We start from the raw sequence: 21,212 nt of genomic DNA, 5'->3' as shown, positions 1-21,212 counted from the left end.
TCAAGGAAGTCATTCACAATACGTCCATGCACTTTTCCAAGGAGAGACAACATGGCTCCAGCTAAGGAAGGCTATAGAAGCAAGAGAGGCTGTTATTAGTAGAGGGGGGAGTTTACACTATTAGAGGGGATGCTAAATTGATGCAATTAATTTTGAAGTGTCCCCCATTCTCTTCAATAGAGGAACTCCCAGTTAGTAATATACATGAAGAATTAACACAGGTAGTAAGGTGTGGGACTGTGTAAGGGTATCCTGGTTCATGTCTGGGCATGGGCCTAGAACCCTGAGACTCTGAGTGAGAACCGGCAGGAGTTCAGCCACGTCCCCAGAACCCAGGGTCCTGATACACAGTCTTGTCTCCATAGACCTACATTGTTCAGTCATGTAGGCCGTTACAGCCCCTCCCAAAGTGCATAGGTAGAGGGTGTGACTAGAGGCGTCAGGCCCTAGGGATTTACATACTAATGAAGGCCAGAGGGCAGAGCAGATTAAGCATGCTTCCCCAGAACCTCTCCCTTTCTCCTTCCCTATTTAATTCAGGACTGCCGTGAGTTTTATGGGGGTACATCCAGGTCCATCCACCATCCATCATGACAATAAAACTCTTTTGGAACTATGGACATTCTCGTGTCATTGGGACCTACTGCTGCCAAAGCCTCCAGCCTCTGGAACCTTAGACTTTCTCCTGTATGTGGGACCTGTGCCATGTGGAAAGTGTCTGTGACACCACTGCGGCCTATTTTTTTCCCACAGTAAGGTCAAACATAAAACAATGTCTGTGTCATAGTTGCTCATTTTCTCCAAATGTCCCATAAATGCTCACATTACCTGGGACTAATAGACAAAAGTCTGGCTGAATCTTTTCCTCGGGAGACACTATGACAGTGTGTGGTCTAGGAGACACTATATCAAGATGTGGATAGCCAAAGGGTCCTAGAAAGTCATCTTCATCCAGACCTTGTGGGCATTTTCAGGAAAGGTTGACCAGTTGACCAGTTCTTCAAGTTTATCATTCAGAGACACAGAGTTTTCTTTAGAATCCTAGAATATCCCACTGAAGGAAGAATCCCACTCTGAAACCAGGGCTCCAAATTCTCACTGAATACTGAAAAATGTCCATCCAATGAGGTAACTTGTGGGTGATTAAAGACTGGGAAAGTCTTTCAAGTGATGAATGAACTGATAATGTTTATCCAACTCTTACTATACCCCAAAGTCATAGGCCTAACAGGTCACATCTGTCCTGACCCACCAATGACAAACAGGAATGATGGATGATATCCCAGTATAGTTAAAAAGAGCAACATAGGCCCCACATGGGAAGCATCTAGAACAGTGGTTCTCAAACTCCATAATGCTGTGACCATTTAGCACAGTTCCCCATGTTGGGGTGACCCCACAATAAGCTGTTGCCGTTCCATAATGGTAATTTTGATACTGTTATGAATAGTAATATAAATATCTGATATGCAGGCTATCTGGTGGTTGTCACCCACAGGTGAAGAACCACTGAAGATCAGTTACCTCACTCTGATACTTATAACTATCATATAATATCTTAAAAGCCAGATTGTTTTTTACATTCCAAAGCTGTCTCTCCTCACAGTGGCTCCCTCCAAGAGTCCCTCCTTTCTTACCTCCCCTTTACCCCAGAGAGGGTGGGATCCAGACTAGGTATCCTCCTACCCTGGCACATCTGGTCTCTGCAGGATTAGACACATCCTCTCCCATTGAGGCCAGACAAGGCAGCCATGGAGACTGAGTTGCATGTTTGCTACATATATGCTGGGGGCCTAGGTCCAGCCCATGTATGCTCTTTGGTTGGTTGTTCTGTCTCTGAGAGCCTAAGGGTCTAGGTTATTTGACTCTATTGGTCTTCTTATAGAGTTCCTATCCCCTTCAGTGCCTTCAATCCTTTCCCTAACTCTTCCATGAGAGTCCCTGACCTTCGTACAATGTTTGGCTGTAAGTGTCTGCATCTGTTTTGGTCAACTGCTGGGTGGGGCATCTTAAAGGATAGTTATGCTAGGCTCCTGGTTGCAAGCATTACAGAGTATCATTAATAATGTCAGGGATTGGTGCTTGCCCATGAGAAAGGTCTCGAGTTGGTCGAGTTATTGTTTGGCCATTCCTTCAGTCTCTGCTCCATCTTTGTCCCTATATTTCTTTTAGATAGGACATATTTTTGGTCGAAAGTTTTATGGGTGGGTTGGTGTCCTTATCCCTCTACTGGAGGTTCTACCTAAAAGCCAGATATTTAAAGATGAACCTTTATTTGATGTACACTATAGCCGTTTTAAAAATAGTTGTTAATCATAGACCTTAGAAACTGTAATATCATAAGTAGCATTTTTAAGTCTTATCCTTGATATACATTAGACTACTTACCCATAACTTATTAAAAACATTTCAATGTTTTATTCTGTAACCATATATCCATTTGATCTTTATACATGAATCTTTGCTAAAATAAATTTTAATATTTTTATAACATTTTATTATTTTAATGTGATATATTTTTATTTTTATAACATTTTTACTTTTTAAAAACCGTTATAGTAATATAATTTAAATTTATTCTATTTTTAAAATAAAAGTTGGTTGGGATGACTTGTTCTTCTCCTTTTATTTTGGAGGGGTATTAATATTTAGCAAGTTTTGCTTTGATCATTTTTGTGATCATTGTGGCACGGTGAAGGCAGGAGAACAGTAGTTTAACTTAAAATATAGGGCAGAAATCCTGTATTGAACCCGAAAAACCCATTTGATTTTTAGTATGCATTTAAAGAGACCATAGAGAATAAAATGTCTTCAAAATCTTTTAAATGTTTATATTTTTATATAGGTACAATATCTCCCTCAGACGTTTCACGGATATCTTTTGAGAAGTTTCCGTGTTTGAATCAGGATGAAATTGGAATAGACATCATCACCTGGTAAAATGACTCTTGTTCATTTCTTAGGCTCTCAGTTCTCTCTCTGTCTTGTTTGGCTGTTTGTTTTCTATGTATTTAGTGAAGAGACGGGGACATTTGTAGGTTGCAGCAACTCGTATTGTATTGTAGGTGTCCAGCCTGCTTCTTTGCCCTGTATTCCATAAAATCTAAGAACACATCTGAAGTAGCACTGTACTTCCACCAGGGGGCAGTGCCTCCCAACAGCAAGGCAGATGGTAACTCCTTACGTCCCTCCATTCACCAGCATGGTAAAATGGTGGGTATGTGATTACCTTTCAACCTGTACAATTTATAAAGAGAAGAAACGGCCTCACATCCCCCCTGCCACTTTCTCCTACAGCCTGCAGGAATGCTCACCTGGACTCTTGCTGTCCTGCGTGTTCTTGTTGCTCTAGGCGAGGGTTAGAACTGCCAACATTGTAGAAAAGAGCAGAAGCCACCAGAGCAGAAGCAGAGTGGAAGTCCCACCAGTTTTCCTGACTTGATGTCTGGGAGATCACCATGAAAGCTGTAGTCATCACACTCCACAGGCTTTTCCTAATCCTGCCTCCCACACCTGAGGTGGAAGGTGGTCCCACTTTCTCACCAGAGTTAGGGACCTCAATGTCAGCAGTTTTTTGATGTTGTGGCCATTGTGTCTCAGATTGCAGCTGAACTGTGGTTCCTGTCCACGAAGAACGTGAATAGACACCAGGTCCCTGCTGGGCAGGATGGTCTTAGGTCCAAAGGTTTTCTGCTATACTGGCCTCCCATCCTGAAGCCAAATCAGGGTGGTCACAGGAGGATAGATTAAAAGTCCAGCATGTCAGTGTGATCCTGCCCACTGGATAATTCCTGAAGATCACAATCACCATCGGGGAACCTGGGAGAAGGTAAAGTGAGTCAGTGAGGGTGAGGATCCCTCTATCTCAGCATGGTGGGTTGCTCAGAAGAACTACCCTGTTCATATTCACCTCCGACCTTTCCTCCCTAGAGGATCCCAGTGGCTGTAGGATTGTGGGGGGCTGGAGCTCAGTTCCAATGGCTCCTGATACTCTTTAGGGTCAGTTTCTGATTTGCATGATGAGAGGACAGGATGTCCCTGCTCTCAGGGGGTCAACAGTTCTTCCTTCTAGCACAGGGAGCAACAGGCACTGAGAGGACAGAGGCTCAGAGTTACAGGGGCTACAAATCCGACCAGGGTGGGATGTGCCTTGTTTCTATGAAAAAGCTGGCTCTACAAGCCTTAAGGGACAAGTGAGGGACTTCCAAAGTACAGTCAACTGACTGTAGCCCTGATTCTGGAATTGACTTAGGACTGATGTTCAGTGTCTGCCTCTTGTCTTTCTTCCTCCACAGATTTCTCAGGGCACCCTTTCATTTTCTGTCACTTGGCCAAAGCTTTAAACTTCACCTTTCCGATCCCCGACTGGGTGATACATGCTTATAATCATAGCACTAGGAAGGTAAAGGTAGGACATGGGTGTGTGGGGATAACGGGCATTATGAGACTCTGTTTTTTAAAACACAGAGCCATTTAAAAAGAAAACATAACCTTTTAAGTATTCTGTGTTTATTTACTTTATTTTATGTGTATGAGTATTTTGCCTGCATGAATGTGTGTGTACCATGTATATACCTCGTGCCCATGGAAATCAACACAGGGCACTGGATTCCCTAGAACTGGAGTTACAAGTGGTTTTAAGCTACCACCTGGGTGCTGGGAATTCAACGTGGGTCTTCTGCAAGAGCAACCAGAGCTCTTGCCCGCTGAGTCATCTCTCCAGCCCCAGGTTGACTTTTTTAAAAGTAAGAGTTGAACAACAGTAAGAGCACCTTGATCAGGTCATGTGACATCTGTTTGAATCTGTAGTACAGCCCCAAGGTTGCATCCTCCTCTCCTATTTGAGCTCCCAGTAAGGGTGGCTCAGAACCCATGGAGTCCAACCCAGTGCTCTCCACTCCTCCAGGACAGTCTCTATCCTAGAATAGGGGGTTGTTGGAAAAAGGGGAGTGCTCTTTATGCTGCATGTGAGGTCCTTGTGTCTGAGATCCAGGCAACATTTGGGAACCCCTCCTTTTTGATCAGAGGAAACTAGCAGTGGCTCTGGAAGAGACTCTATGTCCCAACTTCCAGGCACCACCTTAGGCTGTGCCACCATTGTACACACAAGTAAGAACCCAGACTCCCACAGTTACCATGGAAGGAGCTACTTGGCCACAGGAATGTTCCCCTGGGTTTTGGGAACCAACTCTGGTGACAGTCAGTACTTGTGTCCAGTGAAACATTTCTCCAGGAATCGAGGTATCTCTGGAGCTGAGCAGGACATATGTCATCCAAGAATGTCTTAACTAGATCAGCTCTGGGTGCACGTGTCTCCCAGAATGCCTTGTTTTGCTGGGTAGAGGGCACATCCATTGTCCATGTGAGAATCTTCTGGTCAAAGGTGAGGAGGTTCTGCCCATCGTAGCCCAGGTGCAAGAAGCATGAAGTGGTTCCGTTTCTTTGAAGCTCACAGCCCAAGGTTACCTGGAGGGTGTGAAGGCCTGGGCCACCCAGGCAGTGACCTGTTATCTTCTTGTCTCTGGACCTCATCTCTCAGTGGGACTGAGGCCAGGGAGAGTGGACCCTGTGATCCACCAAAGTGTGGACATCTTGTGCTCCTTAGGGAAAGACCACTGATTTGTTCAACCAGCTGGGTCACACCCTGCCCCCACCCTGACTTCAGGAACCAGTGCTGGATCTGTATGCACTGAGTTCCATCTGCTCACATACATCCTTGCCTTTATGGACTGTGACCTCAGCTAACAACCCTTTGAGTTGCTCCTCCTTTTCCTGCAGATTCTCAGTGTTTCTTGCCCAGGTCACAGCTATTGGATGGATCTTGATCCTGGGTTCCCAGGAGTCTGTTCTGCTGCTTTCATTGTCGGGCAGGAAGAGCTATCTCATCAAAGTATCTCAGGGTCAGGAACTGGGGAAACCCCGGCACCTCCAGAGACAAGACCATGAGGTCATAGTGCAGAGTGTGGGGTCCTGAGGAGACAGGATCATGGGTTACCATGGTCAGTTCTACCTTGAAGGATTGAAACCAGACTACTCCATGCCTCAGTGTTTCATAGGTAGATTAGTGAGTCCAGCATGGCCTTGGTTTGAACAGAGTGATGTGGTTCCTGCCCCTGGGACAGTGAACATGGGCCTCCATGAGTGTTAATAGCTGCCTTGGGCATAAGGCTTGTTTGTATAATAATGTATATATTTTCACATTCCTCCAAGGAATGTCCTCTCTGTTAACATTAGTGACTCCATGATAATCTGAGACAACGAGTCCAGGAGGTGAAGGTGTAGCTAATATCTCAGCAAAATGGTAGACACTGGGACCTTCAGGACAGCCCTTAAGGCTGTGGAAAATGACTCTAAAAGGATGAGTTCAAAAATATATAATTTCTTAACTATGCAGAAATTTAAGGATGCAATATGAATTGTATTAGGAGCTTCACAGATGTAAAGGAACAGAGGCAGCTACAGTATGATCCAGAAAGATACAAAGACAGGCAGAGACAATTACAAGGCAGATTCCTGAGTTCAAAGTCAGCCTGGGATACATTGAGTCCAGGGCCAGGAGTGGTATAAATGGTAATTTCAGGACTGGGTCCCACCCAACTAGTTTACCATCTGTGCTTAACAGAGGCAGGCAGATCTCTGAATTTTTTTGCAAAGTTAAAAGAAAATGTGTGCTTGCTGTTTCCTAAGAATTAAGGGTCTGGGATCACAGGATGCTGACTCACAGGCTCTAGGGTTCCCACAGAGTGAGAAACTGTCAGAGAGAATTATGTAAGACTTCAAAAATTTGCCACTGAGTAAACTAAACTGGACTTCACTGGTTTCTGAGATCAATTGGTTTAGTCTTCCAAATATTTTAACAATCTTATCTAAAGTCTAGCAGAACATAGACCATGGGATTCATAACGATTAGGCTGCCCCCTTAACTTCCATTTGCCTCCCTGCCGACACCTGTCTAGATCCTTATCCTCTGCACACTCCTCCCCAACACTGATCCCCTCGCTTGCCATAACTCCTCTTTACTTCCCTAGTGGGAGACATACATAGCCACTAAAATACTGTGAGGAGCCAGAAGGACCCAAGTCTTCCTCAGAGCCTCTGGATGGAAGGACAAAGAGAACTTTGATTCTGTGTCCTTGTCCAGGTGTGGGCTTGGCAAGGCTGGTCTGAGGCTGGAGCCAGTGTCTCGGGAGTTGAGGTTGCAGTTTCTGGGGACTCTCCTCTTCCCTCTGTGCCATGGTTCTCAGTCTTAAGGCAGCTGTGTCTGAAGTATCCTGTGTTCTTTTCTCCAATATTGTCTGACTTATCTCTCTGCTGACCTTGGCTGTTTTATTGGGCAAATAATGTATAAGGTGTACTTCTTAATAAACTTGATTGGCACAAGGCTTCAGCTATGGTTTTGGTCTTATCTATCTTCCATTTTCTCTATTTCTTATCCCTGGTCCTCATACACATCACCTCATCATTTGGGATTCTTATTCCTGCAGGTCTGTTGCAAGTGGTACCCAGATGCAGGACATGGATATAGGAGAAATCATCAGAAGTGAGTAGTGCAATGATAAATATATAGACTAAAAAGAGTTGAAGTAGGGCTGGCAAGATGGCTCAGTGGTTAAGAGCACCGGCTATTCTTCCAGAGGTCCTGAGTTCAATTCCCACCAACCACATGGCGGTTCACAACCATTTGTATTGGGATTGGATGCCCTCTTCTGGTGTGTCTGAAGACAGATACGGTGTATTCACATATATAAAATAAATAAAGGAGTGAGAATAGAGGACTGCATGAAAATAACAAATAAATACATTAATTAATTAAAGATTAAAAAATAGGAAGAGAGGGAACAAAGGAGTAAAACATGAAGCAGCTGTATTCTAAAAACCATGTTTTCCTTCAGTGTTTCATTGTTTGATGTCTAAATGTCTTAGTTAGGGTTTTTTATCGCTGTGACCAAAAAAGCAAGTTGGGGAAGAAAGAGCTTATTTGCCTTACACTTCCATATCAGTTTATCACTGGAGAAAGTCAGGACAGGAACTTACACAGGGCAGGATCCCAGAGGCATGAGTTGATGCAGAGACCGTGGAGAGGTGCTGCTTACTTGCTAGTTCCCTATGGCTTGCTCAGTCAGCTTTCTTACAGAACCTAGTCCCATCAGCACAGGAATGGTCCCACTCACAGCAAGTTGGCCCTCCCAATCAATCACTTGTTAGGAAAATGTCCTTACAGATGTATCTTATGGAAGCATTTTCTCAATTGTGGTTTCCTCCTGTTGGATAACTTTGGCTGTGTGTAGTTGACATAAAACTTGCCTGTACACTAAAGACTGTAGGCTTAGATTTTTTAAAAACCTACTTGTTTTATAGCTCTTTGCTTCAACTCCCCCCTTATAGTCCACTACCCACCAGAGAAAGGAGAAAAGAAAGGTTAATAGGAAATGGAAGGTGTGGACCTGTTTAGAAATAGTTTTTTGGGGGACAATTCCCATCTTCATTGTTAGGAGTCCCATCCACTCGGCAGATACCAAACATGAATTATCATCAGCAGCAGCTCGATCCAGAAAAAACCACAAGGCTCCACCAATAGGCACTAGTCTGTGGAATCAGCAAAATGCAGCTGGAATAGCCCCAGAAGTTTTTTTTTTTTTTTTTTTTTTTTTTTTGGTGTGTTTCTATGAAGGCATGACAAGTGAAGATCAGTGAAGAAAGCAAGGTGAACCAATGCAAGAGTGTCATCCACTATCTGTTGGGTTATGTTTATACTCTTTTCAAACAGCACGTGTCCTCTCAGCTTTCCACTCCAGCAAAACATCTGATAGATGTGCCTTGGCCTTTTTTTCTTAACACCTTTTAACATTTTTCTTTGTTCTATGCATCTAGTGTTTTGATTATTATGTGATAAGAGGATTTTCTTTTTTTTTCTTCAATATATAAGTCCTTTATTGTCCTCAAAGAGCCCAAATTGTACTTGTGATCAGGATCTTGTTTCTTGAGCTAGGAATCTGAGGCCTCACTCATCAGCCTACTGCATAGTTCCCTTCTCAGACACATAGATGGCACCCCAAAGTTTTCTGATATCTTTGTTTTTAACAGTTGTAGCTTGCTGAATCAGAGCTGCTGAATTTGAAACAAGTTCAATATCATTTCCTTCAAGCATTAATTCATCCTTCTGGGCTTGAGAGACAGAACAAGCAACACTTGTCCTCATCTGAACCCCACAAACGTATTTTTCACCCAAGATATTTCGGATTTCAACCAAAGACCCATTCTCCTGAATACAACATTGATGGGGAAGTAAGCAAACACAGACCTCATCTTGTAACAGAAGCCCAGTGTAACACCCTTGATCATGTTCTCAACATGACTGCAGATGGTTCTGACAGTGGCCAGTTCCTTTCTGTTACCCTACCATTTGTCAACTCGGAGCCTTTTCTTTTTTGTTTCCAAGAGGACTCAGCTTTACATTGAAGTCCCTCTGCAGAGTTCCTCTGAGGCACTTCACAATGACTGTGTGTTCCTTCAGAGTGATGTCGACATTTTCTGGAATGTTGACAGTCTGATTGCTGAGAATGGTCTTCATTCTTGCAGTAAATGGGACAAAGTGAGAGGATTTTCTTTTCTGGTCCAATCTATTTGGTGGTCTATAGGCTTCTTGTACATTTATGGCTATCTCTTTCTTTAGGTTGAGGAAGTTTTCTTCTATGATTTGTTGAAGATGTTTTCAGGTCTTTTGAGTTGGGAATCTTTGCTGTCTTCTATTCCTATTATTCTTAGGTTTGGTCTTTCATTGTGTCCTGGATTTCATGGATGTTTTAAGTTAGGGGTTTTTTATCTTTTGAATTTTCTTTGACCTTTGTGTCAGTATCTTCTAAAGTATTTTCTACACCAGAGAACTTCTTTTCTTCCTCTTGTATTCTGTTGTTGATGATTGCATCTGTAGTTCCTGACATCTTTCCTAAGTTTTCTGTTTCCAGAGTTGCCTCTATTTGTGTGTTTTTTTTTATTGATTCTACTTCCATTTTTAGGGCTTGCTCTGCTCTATGCTTAAGGTTCTATTTCCCCACTCTTAAATTAAAATTATTTATCTCAATCTTTTTTCAGTCTGTGCTCAAAAAAAATCTTAAGATTATCCTGTAAACTCTTTTTTAAGGATTTAAAAGTTTCTCGTTGGGTATTGTTTAAAATCTATATAATCTGCAACAATATTCAGCTTTAAGCATATATAACAAAAGGCTTATAATTTAAAAAAAAATATATATATGCATATATATGATTCAACTCTTGTTTAAGGCACATATATATGTGCATGTATGTAAACATGTATGTAACTCAAATTCAACTCTATATATGTATGTAACTGGGATTTAACTCTGTATGTACATGTGCATGTAACTTGGATTCAGCTCTCATACACACACACACACACACACACACACACACACGCACCACAAATATTTTTAAGTAGCAAGCATGTTGGCCACATGGCTTGCAACATTCCATGTGATTTTTATCATCTTAAGATGATCACATAGTTTAAAGCAACAATTGTAAAACTTCTTAGTCCTAATGAACTAATGATTCAACTCTGGCTTAGATATACTATATATGATGATGAAATTTCATGATTATAAAGGTCTATTCAGATTAACAAAAGCTAATTTAAAATGCATGTCTAGTTACCTATGTCTTTTATAATTGCTCAACACCAAGCTGCTAGAAAAGTAGACAAGTAACAACACATGTTTGATGAATAAGGAATGTCTAATAACCAAAATCTATAAACTTCTAAAGTCTAATGAGGTTCACAGTAATATTTATATAGTTTCTTTGTCTTTTAAGATTCAGCTCTTTGGATAAACTAAGCCATACAGGAAATTACAGTGGCCTATAGTGGTGTAGTATAGTAGGATCGGTAAAGCTGCCAGTCTCTTATAGAGTATATCTATAATTAAAAATTTTATTTTTATACTCGAAAGGCTTTACCTTAAAATTGTTAAACCTAACAGGGATATAATGCAAGTCCTAGTCTTTATAAAAGCTACTAAATTATTATAAACTCTTAAAGATAATTAAGAAATGCAAGTTAATAGTCAGTTACCTTATAAATAATATAAATCTTTTAATGTGTTCAGAAATATATTTTTAGTCATGCTAAGAACTGAAGCAATTAATTACAGAAACAAGCCTTATTAAGCCTTCTATAAATGTTTTCAAAATAACTAGAAACAAACAAAGTTTGTCTATTTAGATATACTTCAGATAGACAGATGGTTCTCAAACATTTCAGATACCTGCAGAATATGGCATTTAAAGAGTTTAATAAAAATGCTTTTCATGATATACACATCAGCTCCTGGCAGTAGTCCCCCTCCAGAGAAAATGATGGGCACAGAAGAACCTCTACCTGGAGCTTGTGAGGTCATCGGGCTGTAACTGCCCTTGCCTCTACTGCTGACAGGACACTGTCCAAAGTGTGGACAGGCAGGACACTGGGAAGTTGACTGCCTACTTTGCCTGGACAAAGGTAGGACAGTCTCTCAAAATTTCTACTTCAGAGAAAAGCCTGTCAAATCTCCTGGGTCTGGCAGCTGAAGATAGATACCCACCTCCTTGAGTAACTGTCCAGGTAGTTGGTAAGCCTCTGTCCTTTTAATAGACTTGGAAGGTGCTTGGTTTGCACCTCCTGCTTACTCAGGTGAAATTTATCCTTCTCAGGTCTCTAATGGGTTTGAAGACCAGATTTGTGAATGATTTAACAGTTTAGCATCAGAGACCAGGGTTTCAGATGCCTTCTCCCTTCTCTTCATGTGAAAAATTGGACCATAGGCCTCACTCTCCTGGAACTGCCACTACTAAGTCTATACACAAACTACCTTTGTACCAGGCTCAGAAAAAAAGTTTCTAGGGGACCTTTTACTATTGTTTCATCTAAAAAAACTGATTTTACAGTGGTTGCTCCCAGTAACCAACCACCTGTGTCTCATGGTAAATAATTAGGAAAAAAGTGTAAAGTCTATGTGAGATCCGAGGATACAGTAGCTTAGGTTGTGAGGATCTAAGGAAGTGTTTTGGGGTCTAAGATGATGTTGTAAGGTTGGTCAATGTAGGTTATGAAGGTTGGAGGATGTGAGAGCTTAAATGGTGATGAGAAAGTGATTTAAGGCATAGAAAAGAAATAAAAAACGCTTCGGATTTCTTCTCGATATGCTGCTGTTGTATTAAAACTTCAAAAGTTCAGAGTTTTAACATTAATCAGTGGAGTTCTGATAAGCTATTAGTCTAACTCTGATAAAAATCCTTCCACTGTATGATCTGCTAGTATAGTCACAAGCTCAAGATTTTAAATTTACTTTGGGTGTCTTCTAAATATATACATAAAACGGACTTCTCAGTGTACTAATTTTATACACAACTAGTCTTCTGGATAGAGGGAAGAAACCCCACTTTCATGGTTTGTAGTCACACTAAAAACCAAGATTGAGCTTTTGCTCCTTCTGCTCCATAGAAGCTTGGCTTAAAAAGTGTTCATTCTCTTAACCCAGTAGTGTTTTTCAAGCTTCTACTATGACACAAAAGTGAATATGTAGGTTTCAGTACAGATTACAATGGTAATGCTAACATATCTAAAAGTTATCTATTTTGTAAACTTAATAAATCCTTGTAAGCTTCAGAGAATCAACTGGAATTTACCTCTCATGGGTCAAATGGACTCCAGATAAGTACCTTTCAGTTAACAGCCTGTTTCCCTGCCTGCCTGTTACTGAGGGTGAGAATCTCTTCTTTCTTTGGGTTTGGGACTCCCCTTCTTCAACTACCAAGACCTTGGGCCTAAAAGTTTCAAAAGCATACCCAAATTTTTTTCTCCCTAACCTACTTAACTTTATCTTCTGCTCCATACACACACACACACACACACACACACACACACACACACACACACACTGATAGAGGGGGGGGGAGGCTGGTTTTGTGTGTCAACTTGACACAAACAGGAGTTATCATAGAGAAAGGAGCCTCACTTGAGGAAATGCCTTCATGAGATTAGCTGTAAGGCATTTTCTCAATTAGTGATCAAGAAAGGAGGGCCCAGTTCTGGTTTCTATAAGAAAGCAAGCTGAGCAAGCCAGGGGAAGCAACCCAGTAACCAGCACTCCTCGATGGCCTCTGTATCAGCTCCTCCCTCCAAGTCCCTGACTTCCTGACTTGTGTGAGTTCCTGTCCTGACTTTCTCCCTTTGGTAACGAACAGAAATATGAAAGTGTAAGCTTAATAAACCTTCCCCCCCCCAACATGGCTTTTGTGCAGGCATACAAACCCTGACTAAGACTATATATATATATATATATGTATGTATATATGTATATATATATGTATATATATATACATATATATATATACATATATATATACATATATATATATATATATATATATATTCCAGCATCCTGCCAAGTCCAGCATGTAAAAGGAGGTAAAAGGGTCATAAACTGTAACTCAGCCAGAGGGAGGATTCTAATAAGCTCCATTAAAAAACTAAGGCATGTCAGGAGGGAGATTAAAGATGAGAGAGAGAAGGGTAAGTGTTATGGTGACAGGGATTTCAATCCAGGATGTCCCCCAAGTAAGAGATTTATCAGGTAGAACTGTCCCAAAGCACAAAGGAGAGGCATCTTTTTCCACTTGACAGGGGCCCAGTAGGATGAGAGAAGCTGCCTAGCACACAACTGTGAGTTTTATAGAGATAAAGAAAGCTCCATGAGGGAGCTGAGGAAGGAGGAGCAGTAGTAGGCTCCAGGAGCTGACAGAAACATAACAGGCAACTCTCAAGTGACACTCAAGTACCAGGAAAGAGCTGGTGGAAAGAAGAACCAGTTAAATAGGCAAATTCTAGAATTTGTAGTCTAATATCATGGATGTCAGAAGCCATCAAAAACAACTGATCCATATCTTAGAAGAATTAAGTCAGTTTGGTTCAGTTAGGAGAGGTCAGGCCCCTTGGAAAGGGGCACATTGAAACCCATCCTGGAATCTGGCACCAGATACACAAACTGTGGACATGACTGTTCTATGGTATGGTTAAGGGGAAGGTTATTTGAGAGTTAACACACAGCAGGGAGATAAAGTACTAGACTGAACATGGCCAGCAGTCTGGACTTGGCTATGAGAGAAGCAGATCAGAAAAGGTGAAGCAGAGAGAGGGAGAGTATTGGAGAGAAGAAAGAGGAGGAGATGGGAGTCAGAGAGCTGAAGATAAAGAGAATGTGGGCAAAATAGAATGCAAAGCCAAAATAGGAGGGTTATAAGGAGAACAAGTAGCTTGGAAGGAAGGCCATGAGCTAGAGGAGTTTAGGATAGGGAAGGAGCTGCGAAGAGCTCAGAAGAGCCAGGATGCTAGCATGGACTCTGAAATGTGTAACAGGCACTTGGGATACTGAGTGAGCTTGGAGGCCAGCATGGGCTTTAGTATGCTAATAAGCATCACAGATAGCCATTTGTTCCTTCTGACAGTGATAAGGAAATGGCTTCTTTTGTTAGAGGAAAATTGGCTTCCCAAGTTTTTGAGGAATGCTAGCTTTTGTATAACCAGCAGAATTTAGGGAAATGAAATTTCCTTTGTGCCTGACATTCTCCTCTAGTCTTCATCTCTTGAAAACCATGACTTTCTTGACTAAAACCATGGCTTTCTTGACTATAACCATGGGTACAGCTTCCCTGAGCTAAAAATATGTTTATGTTGTTATTTTAATGTTTTGTTTTAATAGTTGATTAGTTTTTATATGATAAATATAAAAGCATACTGATGAACCAGCCTGCCTTCATCTTAGGCTTACAAGGCATCTTCTAGTAAAGATATACTATGTTCATTCCTGTTTATGGTTAACTCTCTCTCTCACTATTGGGCTGTGTTCCACCTGTAAGCTTATCTACAAATGGTTCTGTGCTGTCTATCTCAGGAAATTATAACCATGCCTTTGTTTTTAAAGGTTTTTATGATCATCTTGTAATGCCGTCTTGTTATGACCACATGGTTATGACCACCTGTTGTTATGACCACCTTTGTTGCTCTCTTGTTATGGTACTTTGTTAGGATAACCTTGTTACTACCTTGCTTTGATACTTTGTTATAATCACCTTGCTACTTCACTGTTATGATACTTTGTTATGACCACCTTTGTTATTACCTTTGTTATGACTATTTTCAACCATGTCTTTGTTTCAGAAGGTTGTTTTGACCCATTTGTCATCCTTATGATCTGCTCCTGTCACTCTGAGTCCCAGTACATTATCATCAAGGCGGGAACATGGCAGCATCCAGGCAGGCATGGTGTAGAAGGAGCTGAGAGTTCTACATCTTCATCTGAAGGCTGCTAGCAGAATACTTGAAAAGGAAAATGACACCAGACCCCTCCTCTCCTGGAAAAGAAAGGTCATAGACCGCTTAGGCACCCCTCCCCTCCGGAAGGCAGAGGCTAATTAACATTCCTCAGACCACATGGGGTAGGGATTAACCTGCAGCTAGGGAAGGGGCCCAGAGCACATGGACAATGGACCCTGACTGGTGGCCACATCCAGACAAGGGAGATCCTTGCTGACTCATTCCCTAAAGACCCATCAATTTAAAAAGTCACTGTTCTGCCAATCACATTGTGCCTAGTGGCCACTACGCCTAGAGACTGTGTAAGTGTCCGTTGAACAACCTGCATGGGGTCGCCTCTCCTTTGGGATGCAGGATGGCCCCGGCATGCCGGAACATTAAAAATTCCTCTTGGATTTTTGCAGCAATCTCTTGTCTCCATGTGGTTCACTCAGAGGGTCTCCAGTGAACTAAGGTTCTGCTCCCTAGAGTCATACATACTGACTTCCAGGCAGCTAGGACTAGAGTATTATAGCCCATGCCCATTGTGACATACCTACTCCAACAAGGGCATATTTCTCAATAGTGCCACTCCCTGGCCCAAGCATATACAAACCATCACATTCTACTCCCTGGTCCCCCATAGGCTTGTCCAAACATATGAGCCTATGGGGGCTATACCTAAACATAGCCTAATGCAAAATACATTTAGTCCAGCTTCAAAAGCCTCCATAGTCTATAGCAGTGTCATCAATGTCAAAAGTCCAGTGTTCAAAGTTTATGCCAAGATTCATCCAATCACTTAACTGTAATGCCCAATGCAAGACAGGAAACCAGCTGGGCAAACTCCAAACTCTGCATCTCCAGTTCTGATGCCAAAGTGGTCTTCAGATCTCCACTCCCTTTTCATCTTTGTTGACTGCTGTGGCAAAAATTTCCCTGTCCGATCTATTTGAGGCAGGAGGCCTGTGATAGGATAGGGAAAAGGGAGGAGGAGCTAAGGGTGTCAGAGAGGGAGAGGTAGGGAGAAACACAGAGGAGCATGAGGAAGGCAAAATGGCAGCGGATGTGGACCCATGTGGCTTCAAGTAGCATAGGTAGATATGAAATCTAAAGGTTAGATTAACAGTGATAACTTGTCTAAATTGTGTGGACATTTTGGGATTTCAGTATTTGCTGATGTATACATCTGTTTGGTTAACTATAAGCTTTAGAGTTTTGATTTACCAGGTTAATGGGTATTGTGATATCTAACCGTGAGGATGGCAGTTATTGCATGGGGCTAGCCTAGTGCTACGGAGGTGGTGGGGTTGGCATAGGGGCCAGACAAAGAGCTATGGAAGTGGGTGGAGGCAGCAGTCACACCAATATCTCCGGAGCCCTGGCCAGCACCACAGAGACCGCCTGCTGGTGATGAGCTTAGTGTGGGAACATGATGGGATCCAGCCAGATGCCTCTTTTCTAATACTTCCCGCTACAGACTGCAACAAGTTTCTTTTCCTGGGCTGGTTCCATTCCCTGTTAGCAGGAGACATCCTATGTCTCTGGCATGTCGAAACTCTTGGGGACTTCAAAGCAACTTCAATGTTATAGCTTCTTGTTTCAATGTCTAGGATCCACATATGATCTTCTACGCTCCTCCAAAGGGATGGCATAACTTTTCCACTCCACTTCTGATACCAACTTCTGCCTTAGTTAGGGTTTTGCTGTTGTGAACAGACACTGACCAAAGTAACTCTTATAAGGACAACATTTAATTGGGGCTGGCTTACAGGTTCAGTCCATTATCATCAAGGCAGGAACATTGCAGCATCCAGACAGGTATGGTACAGCTGGAGTGAGAGTTCTACATCTTCATCTGAAGGCTGTTAGCAGAATACTGACTTCCAGGCAGCTAGGACTAGGGCATTATAGCCCATGCCCACTCTGACATACCTACTCCAACAAGGCCACATTTCCTAATAGTGCCAGTCCCTGGTCCAAGCATATAAAACCCACCACATTCTGCCTATTTGAATGCCGAGACCCCCGTTTGGAACCCCCATACTCCTGAAGTATAGAAATTCTTATTTTACACATAACCAAGGCTGACCTATTGGACCATGCCTTTAGGAAGGGAGAGCCCATGTACACGAATACAAAAGCTTGCTTTAATTAATTTGGTCATGAGGATTTGGATCAGTGATCTTTTTTCTTGCCTCTTCAGGATTCCTAATACTAACAAAGAGAGTTAAGTCTTTGAGTTTAACAACAGCAAAAAAAAAAAAAAAAAAAAATGAAATGACAGCTATAGTTGCTGCTTCTGAAAAGCCACTGAGGTAAGCTCTGCAGGATCTAAAAGAGGTGATTACTCCTACTCCAGAGCATACTTTCCCAGTGAAAAGTTACTTTAAATGAGAATAACTGATGTCTGTGCCTTTAAACATGATATATCTATATGTGATCATTAAAAAAAATTAAAGTTATTTTTGACCTCTAGTATCTCTTTAAATACAAACTAGTAATCAAATGAGGGTTTAAAGGCTCAATACAGGGCTTCTGCCCCATCTTCAAGGTTAAGCAACTGCTAAACATTAGAACTCCTATCTTAAAGTTAAAATGTGAAGATCTACTAATATTACTACAAAAAGATATGGCATTCAATAATAAAAATGGTATAAGGATAAAATGGCTTCAATGAATAAAGGTTATAAAAATATGATTTTAATAAATAAGAATTTATACATAAAGATTAAGATGAATTTGTTTACAAAATAGATAACTAAGGTCTGAGCATGTTGTTTATAGCATATAAAATTGTGAAAAGACTTAAAGATAATGTATATGATATTAAAGTTTCTAAGGTCTAATAGCAATAATTCCAAAAAAACCTGGTTTTAATGTATGTCAAATCAAGGTTTATTTTAAAATACTTGGCTTCTAAGGAAAAAAAAGGATTTGGGGTCTGTACCCTTGTTCAGGATCAGGTTTGGCAAGGCTGGTCTGAGCCTGGAGAAACTCCCACAAAGGAGTCAAGGTTGCAGTTTCTGTGAACTGGACTCAGACTTGGAGTGCGGTTATTGTCTTACATTATCTGCGTCTGAGGTTTTCCATGCTTTCCTTGCCAACACTATTGTTTCCCTTGGCTGTTGTCCGCTCTGTGACTGGTATATATGATGCAGCACTTCAGAAAGCTTGGTTGGCACAAGGCATCAGTTATGTAAGACCTCCTGGTCCCAGCTATTGTTTGTCTTCTCTATTTCTCATCACCCATCCTCCCACTCTGCATCTTCCTGTTGGAGATGCTGATTTACTCAGCTTCAGATCAAATACATCCTCACTACCACTACCACACTCACTTTCTCCTGATGACCTAAAGACCCTGAAGATTTGATACCTTATAGCCAGACCTTAGGCTACAAGGAGTCCCTAAAATGATCCTTGCCTCCTCTGTATATCTCAGGATACGGACTCTTAAAACCCTCACCTATGCCTGCCACCAAGCTGAACACTCAATGTACCTTTTCTTGTACCTTCTTGAAGACACTGGACTTGTCCTTGTTGCCATGGAAATGTAGCAGCATATGCTCCCCGAACTCAGTGCTAGCAAAGCTTGAGGCCACCAGCTCTAGATAACCATTGATCATCCTGCCCCACCAAGTTCACAGGAGTCTGTGATTATGCTACTATACTAGGACAGCCAAGGACACTTCCTCCCAAAGTCACAGTGTCCTTCAAATGTCCCCCAAATGACTACTAGATATGCATCTTTCCAGGGACTTAACTAGATAATACACACAGGTTCATACACAGACACACAGAAACACAAACACAGATACACACAAACATACTCACAGAAACACATAACACACAGACACACAACACACATAGAACACATACAGATAGACACAGATATACACAGACACACACGGAGACATACCACACAGAAATACAGACACACACATCACATACACACATATAACACAGACACACACACATACAGACATACACACAAGGATACACACAGACACACACAGACATATACACACAGATGCAGAGACATACATAGACATACACATACAGAGACACAGACACATACTACAAAGACATATACACAAACACAGACATATACATCACGCACACACACACAGACATCACACACATACAAAAACACACACAAGGACACACACAAAGACATACACACACACACACACCAAGTTCACTCATGCTACACTTTACAGAACAGGGGGTGATCAAAGTCCGTCTCCCAGCTTAGTGCTCACCTGTGCAAATGCCCAGTAAAACCTCCAGAAACAGGTACACTATCCACAGCCGGATGGCGGCTAGGGCTCTGAGGTTCCTAAAGACCATCATCTTCATCTGCCTTCCTGAGACTTCATAGTTCACTTTGAAGATTCAAAGCCAGACACATTCCTCTTACTAGCTCCACCCACTCTAGGAATCCAAGGAGAACTTAAGGGTATCACAGGGGACTTCAGATGGAGGGGATCTTAAAATGGAAAGGGAAAGTGGCTGGGCTCGGGGGAGGGAGGGCTGCTGGTGCAGGCACAGGGAAGCTGAGGAACACTGAGGTGCCCAGGATGCTTTGGGATCAGGCAGCCCTGATTCAAATCCCGTGCTGTTCCTCCCTGAAATCATCCCTGCTGCGTTCTCTACAATAAACAGGAAAGTTTCTTAATGCTTTGGATAGGGGTCTGGAATACATGTAAACCCCTCATCAACAAGAACAGCTAGGTATCTCACTCTGGGATTCATTACCTGCTCCCCATATCAAGATTCCAGCTTCCCACTCAAGTATCTGTGCATGCTTACACAGGACTCGGGAAAATTTCCCTCTGCAACTACAAAAACAAACAATGCATGTTTCCTATTAGTAACTGATTGAGAATGAGTAAAGCTGTGGAAGACTCTGGAGGGAAATTTGAAACAATTTAATTAACTGTTGTTTGATCTTTGGGTTTAGCTTTGTTGCTTCCAGGATTGAGCTGAGCCCTGAGAACTAAACTCACCACCCTCTGCTGCTAAGCAGACTCTGCCTGGTCTAAAACATTTTAAAGCAGAAGAGTAGAGTAAAAATAATTATAGCAAGAAGAGACACTAGGGTAGTTTATATAATTTCTTAGTAGTTTAGAAACTAAGGGACTGAGGGTGGTGGCCCATGCATTTTAATCTCAGCATTTTAATCCCAGGCAGAGGCAGGGGGATCTCTGTGAGTTTGATGCCAGCCTGGACACCCTACAGAGTTCTAGGACAGACAGGGCTATGTAGAGAGACCTCTTCTAAGAGAGGAGAGAGAGGAAAGAGAGGAGGGAGAGGGAGAGGGAGAGGGAGAGAGAGAGAGGGAGGGAGGACGCTTTGTAAGAGTCTACAATCTAGGCAAGTCATCCATTGTGGGTGGAAACTCACTCATTCCTACCAGATGGCATCACTCCAGTTAGAATGGTTCTGCTCTCATGCCCTCAGTACCTCCCCATAGGCTCTTCCTTTCAATATTCTTCGACTCTGGCCACTCCAACATAGAGAAATTATGATTCAGTTCCACAATTGTCCAGGGAACAGCAAACACACACAAATCATGGTGATAGTTAAAAAAATAGCATTATCAACCCATATGAGATTCTGACTGACCTACAAATCCATTCCCTAAAATGATCTAGATAAAATCGGATCTGATAGAGAGTGGCTTTAGTGGTAATGAGTATTCTCTCCCCAAAGAGGGAAAGCAGGAGAGAAACAAGTGTGTGAAGGGACAGAGACATGAGAAGGAACACCATGTGGATGTGAAGGTGGGTCTCAGCAGAGACTTCTGGGGACATACAACCACGCTGTCTCTGCTCCATTCTCCTCAAGTCTGGACTAGAATATG

General features: G+C 42.0%; 1 pseudogene; it reads right to left on the bottom strand.

The window, feature by feature from the left end:
• Positions 1-3,359: 3,359 nt before the first annotated feature.
• On the bottom strand, positions 3,360-19,699 carry LOC114634768 (annotated as a pseudogene).
• Between the last annotated feature and the right edge of the window lie 1,513 nt (positions 19,700-21,212).

Source organism: Grammomys surdaster, unplaced genomic scaffold, assembly GCF_004785775.1.
Source record: "Grammomys surdaster isolate TR1022 unplaced genomic scaffold, NIH_TR_1.0 1089, whole genome shotgun sequence".
Taxonomy (NCBI): domain Eukaryota; kingdom Metazoa; phylum Chordata; class Mammalia; order Rodentia; family Muridae; genus Grammomys; species Grammomys surdaster.
This window is presented reverse-complemented; position numbering and strand designations above follow the sequence as displayed.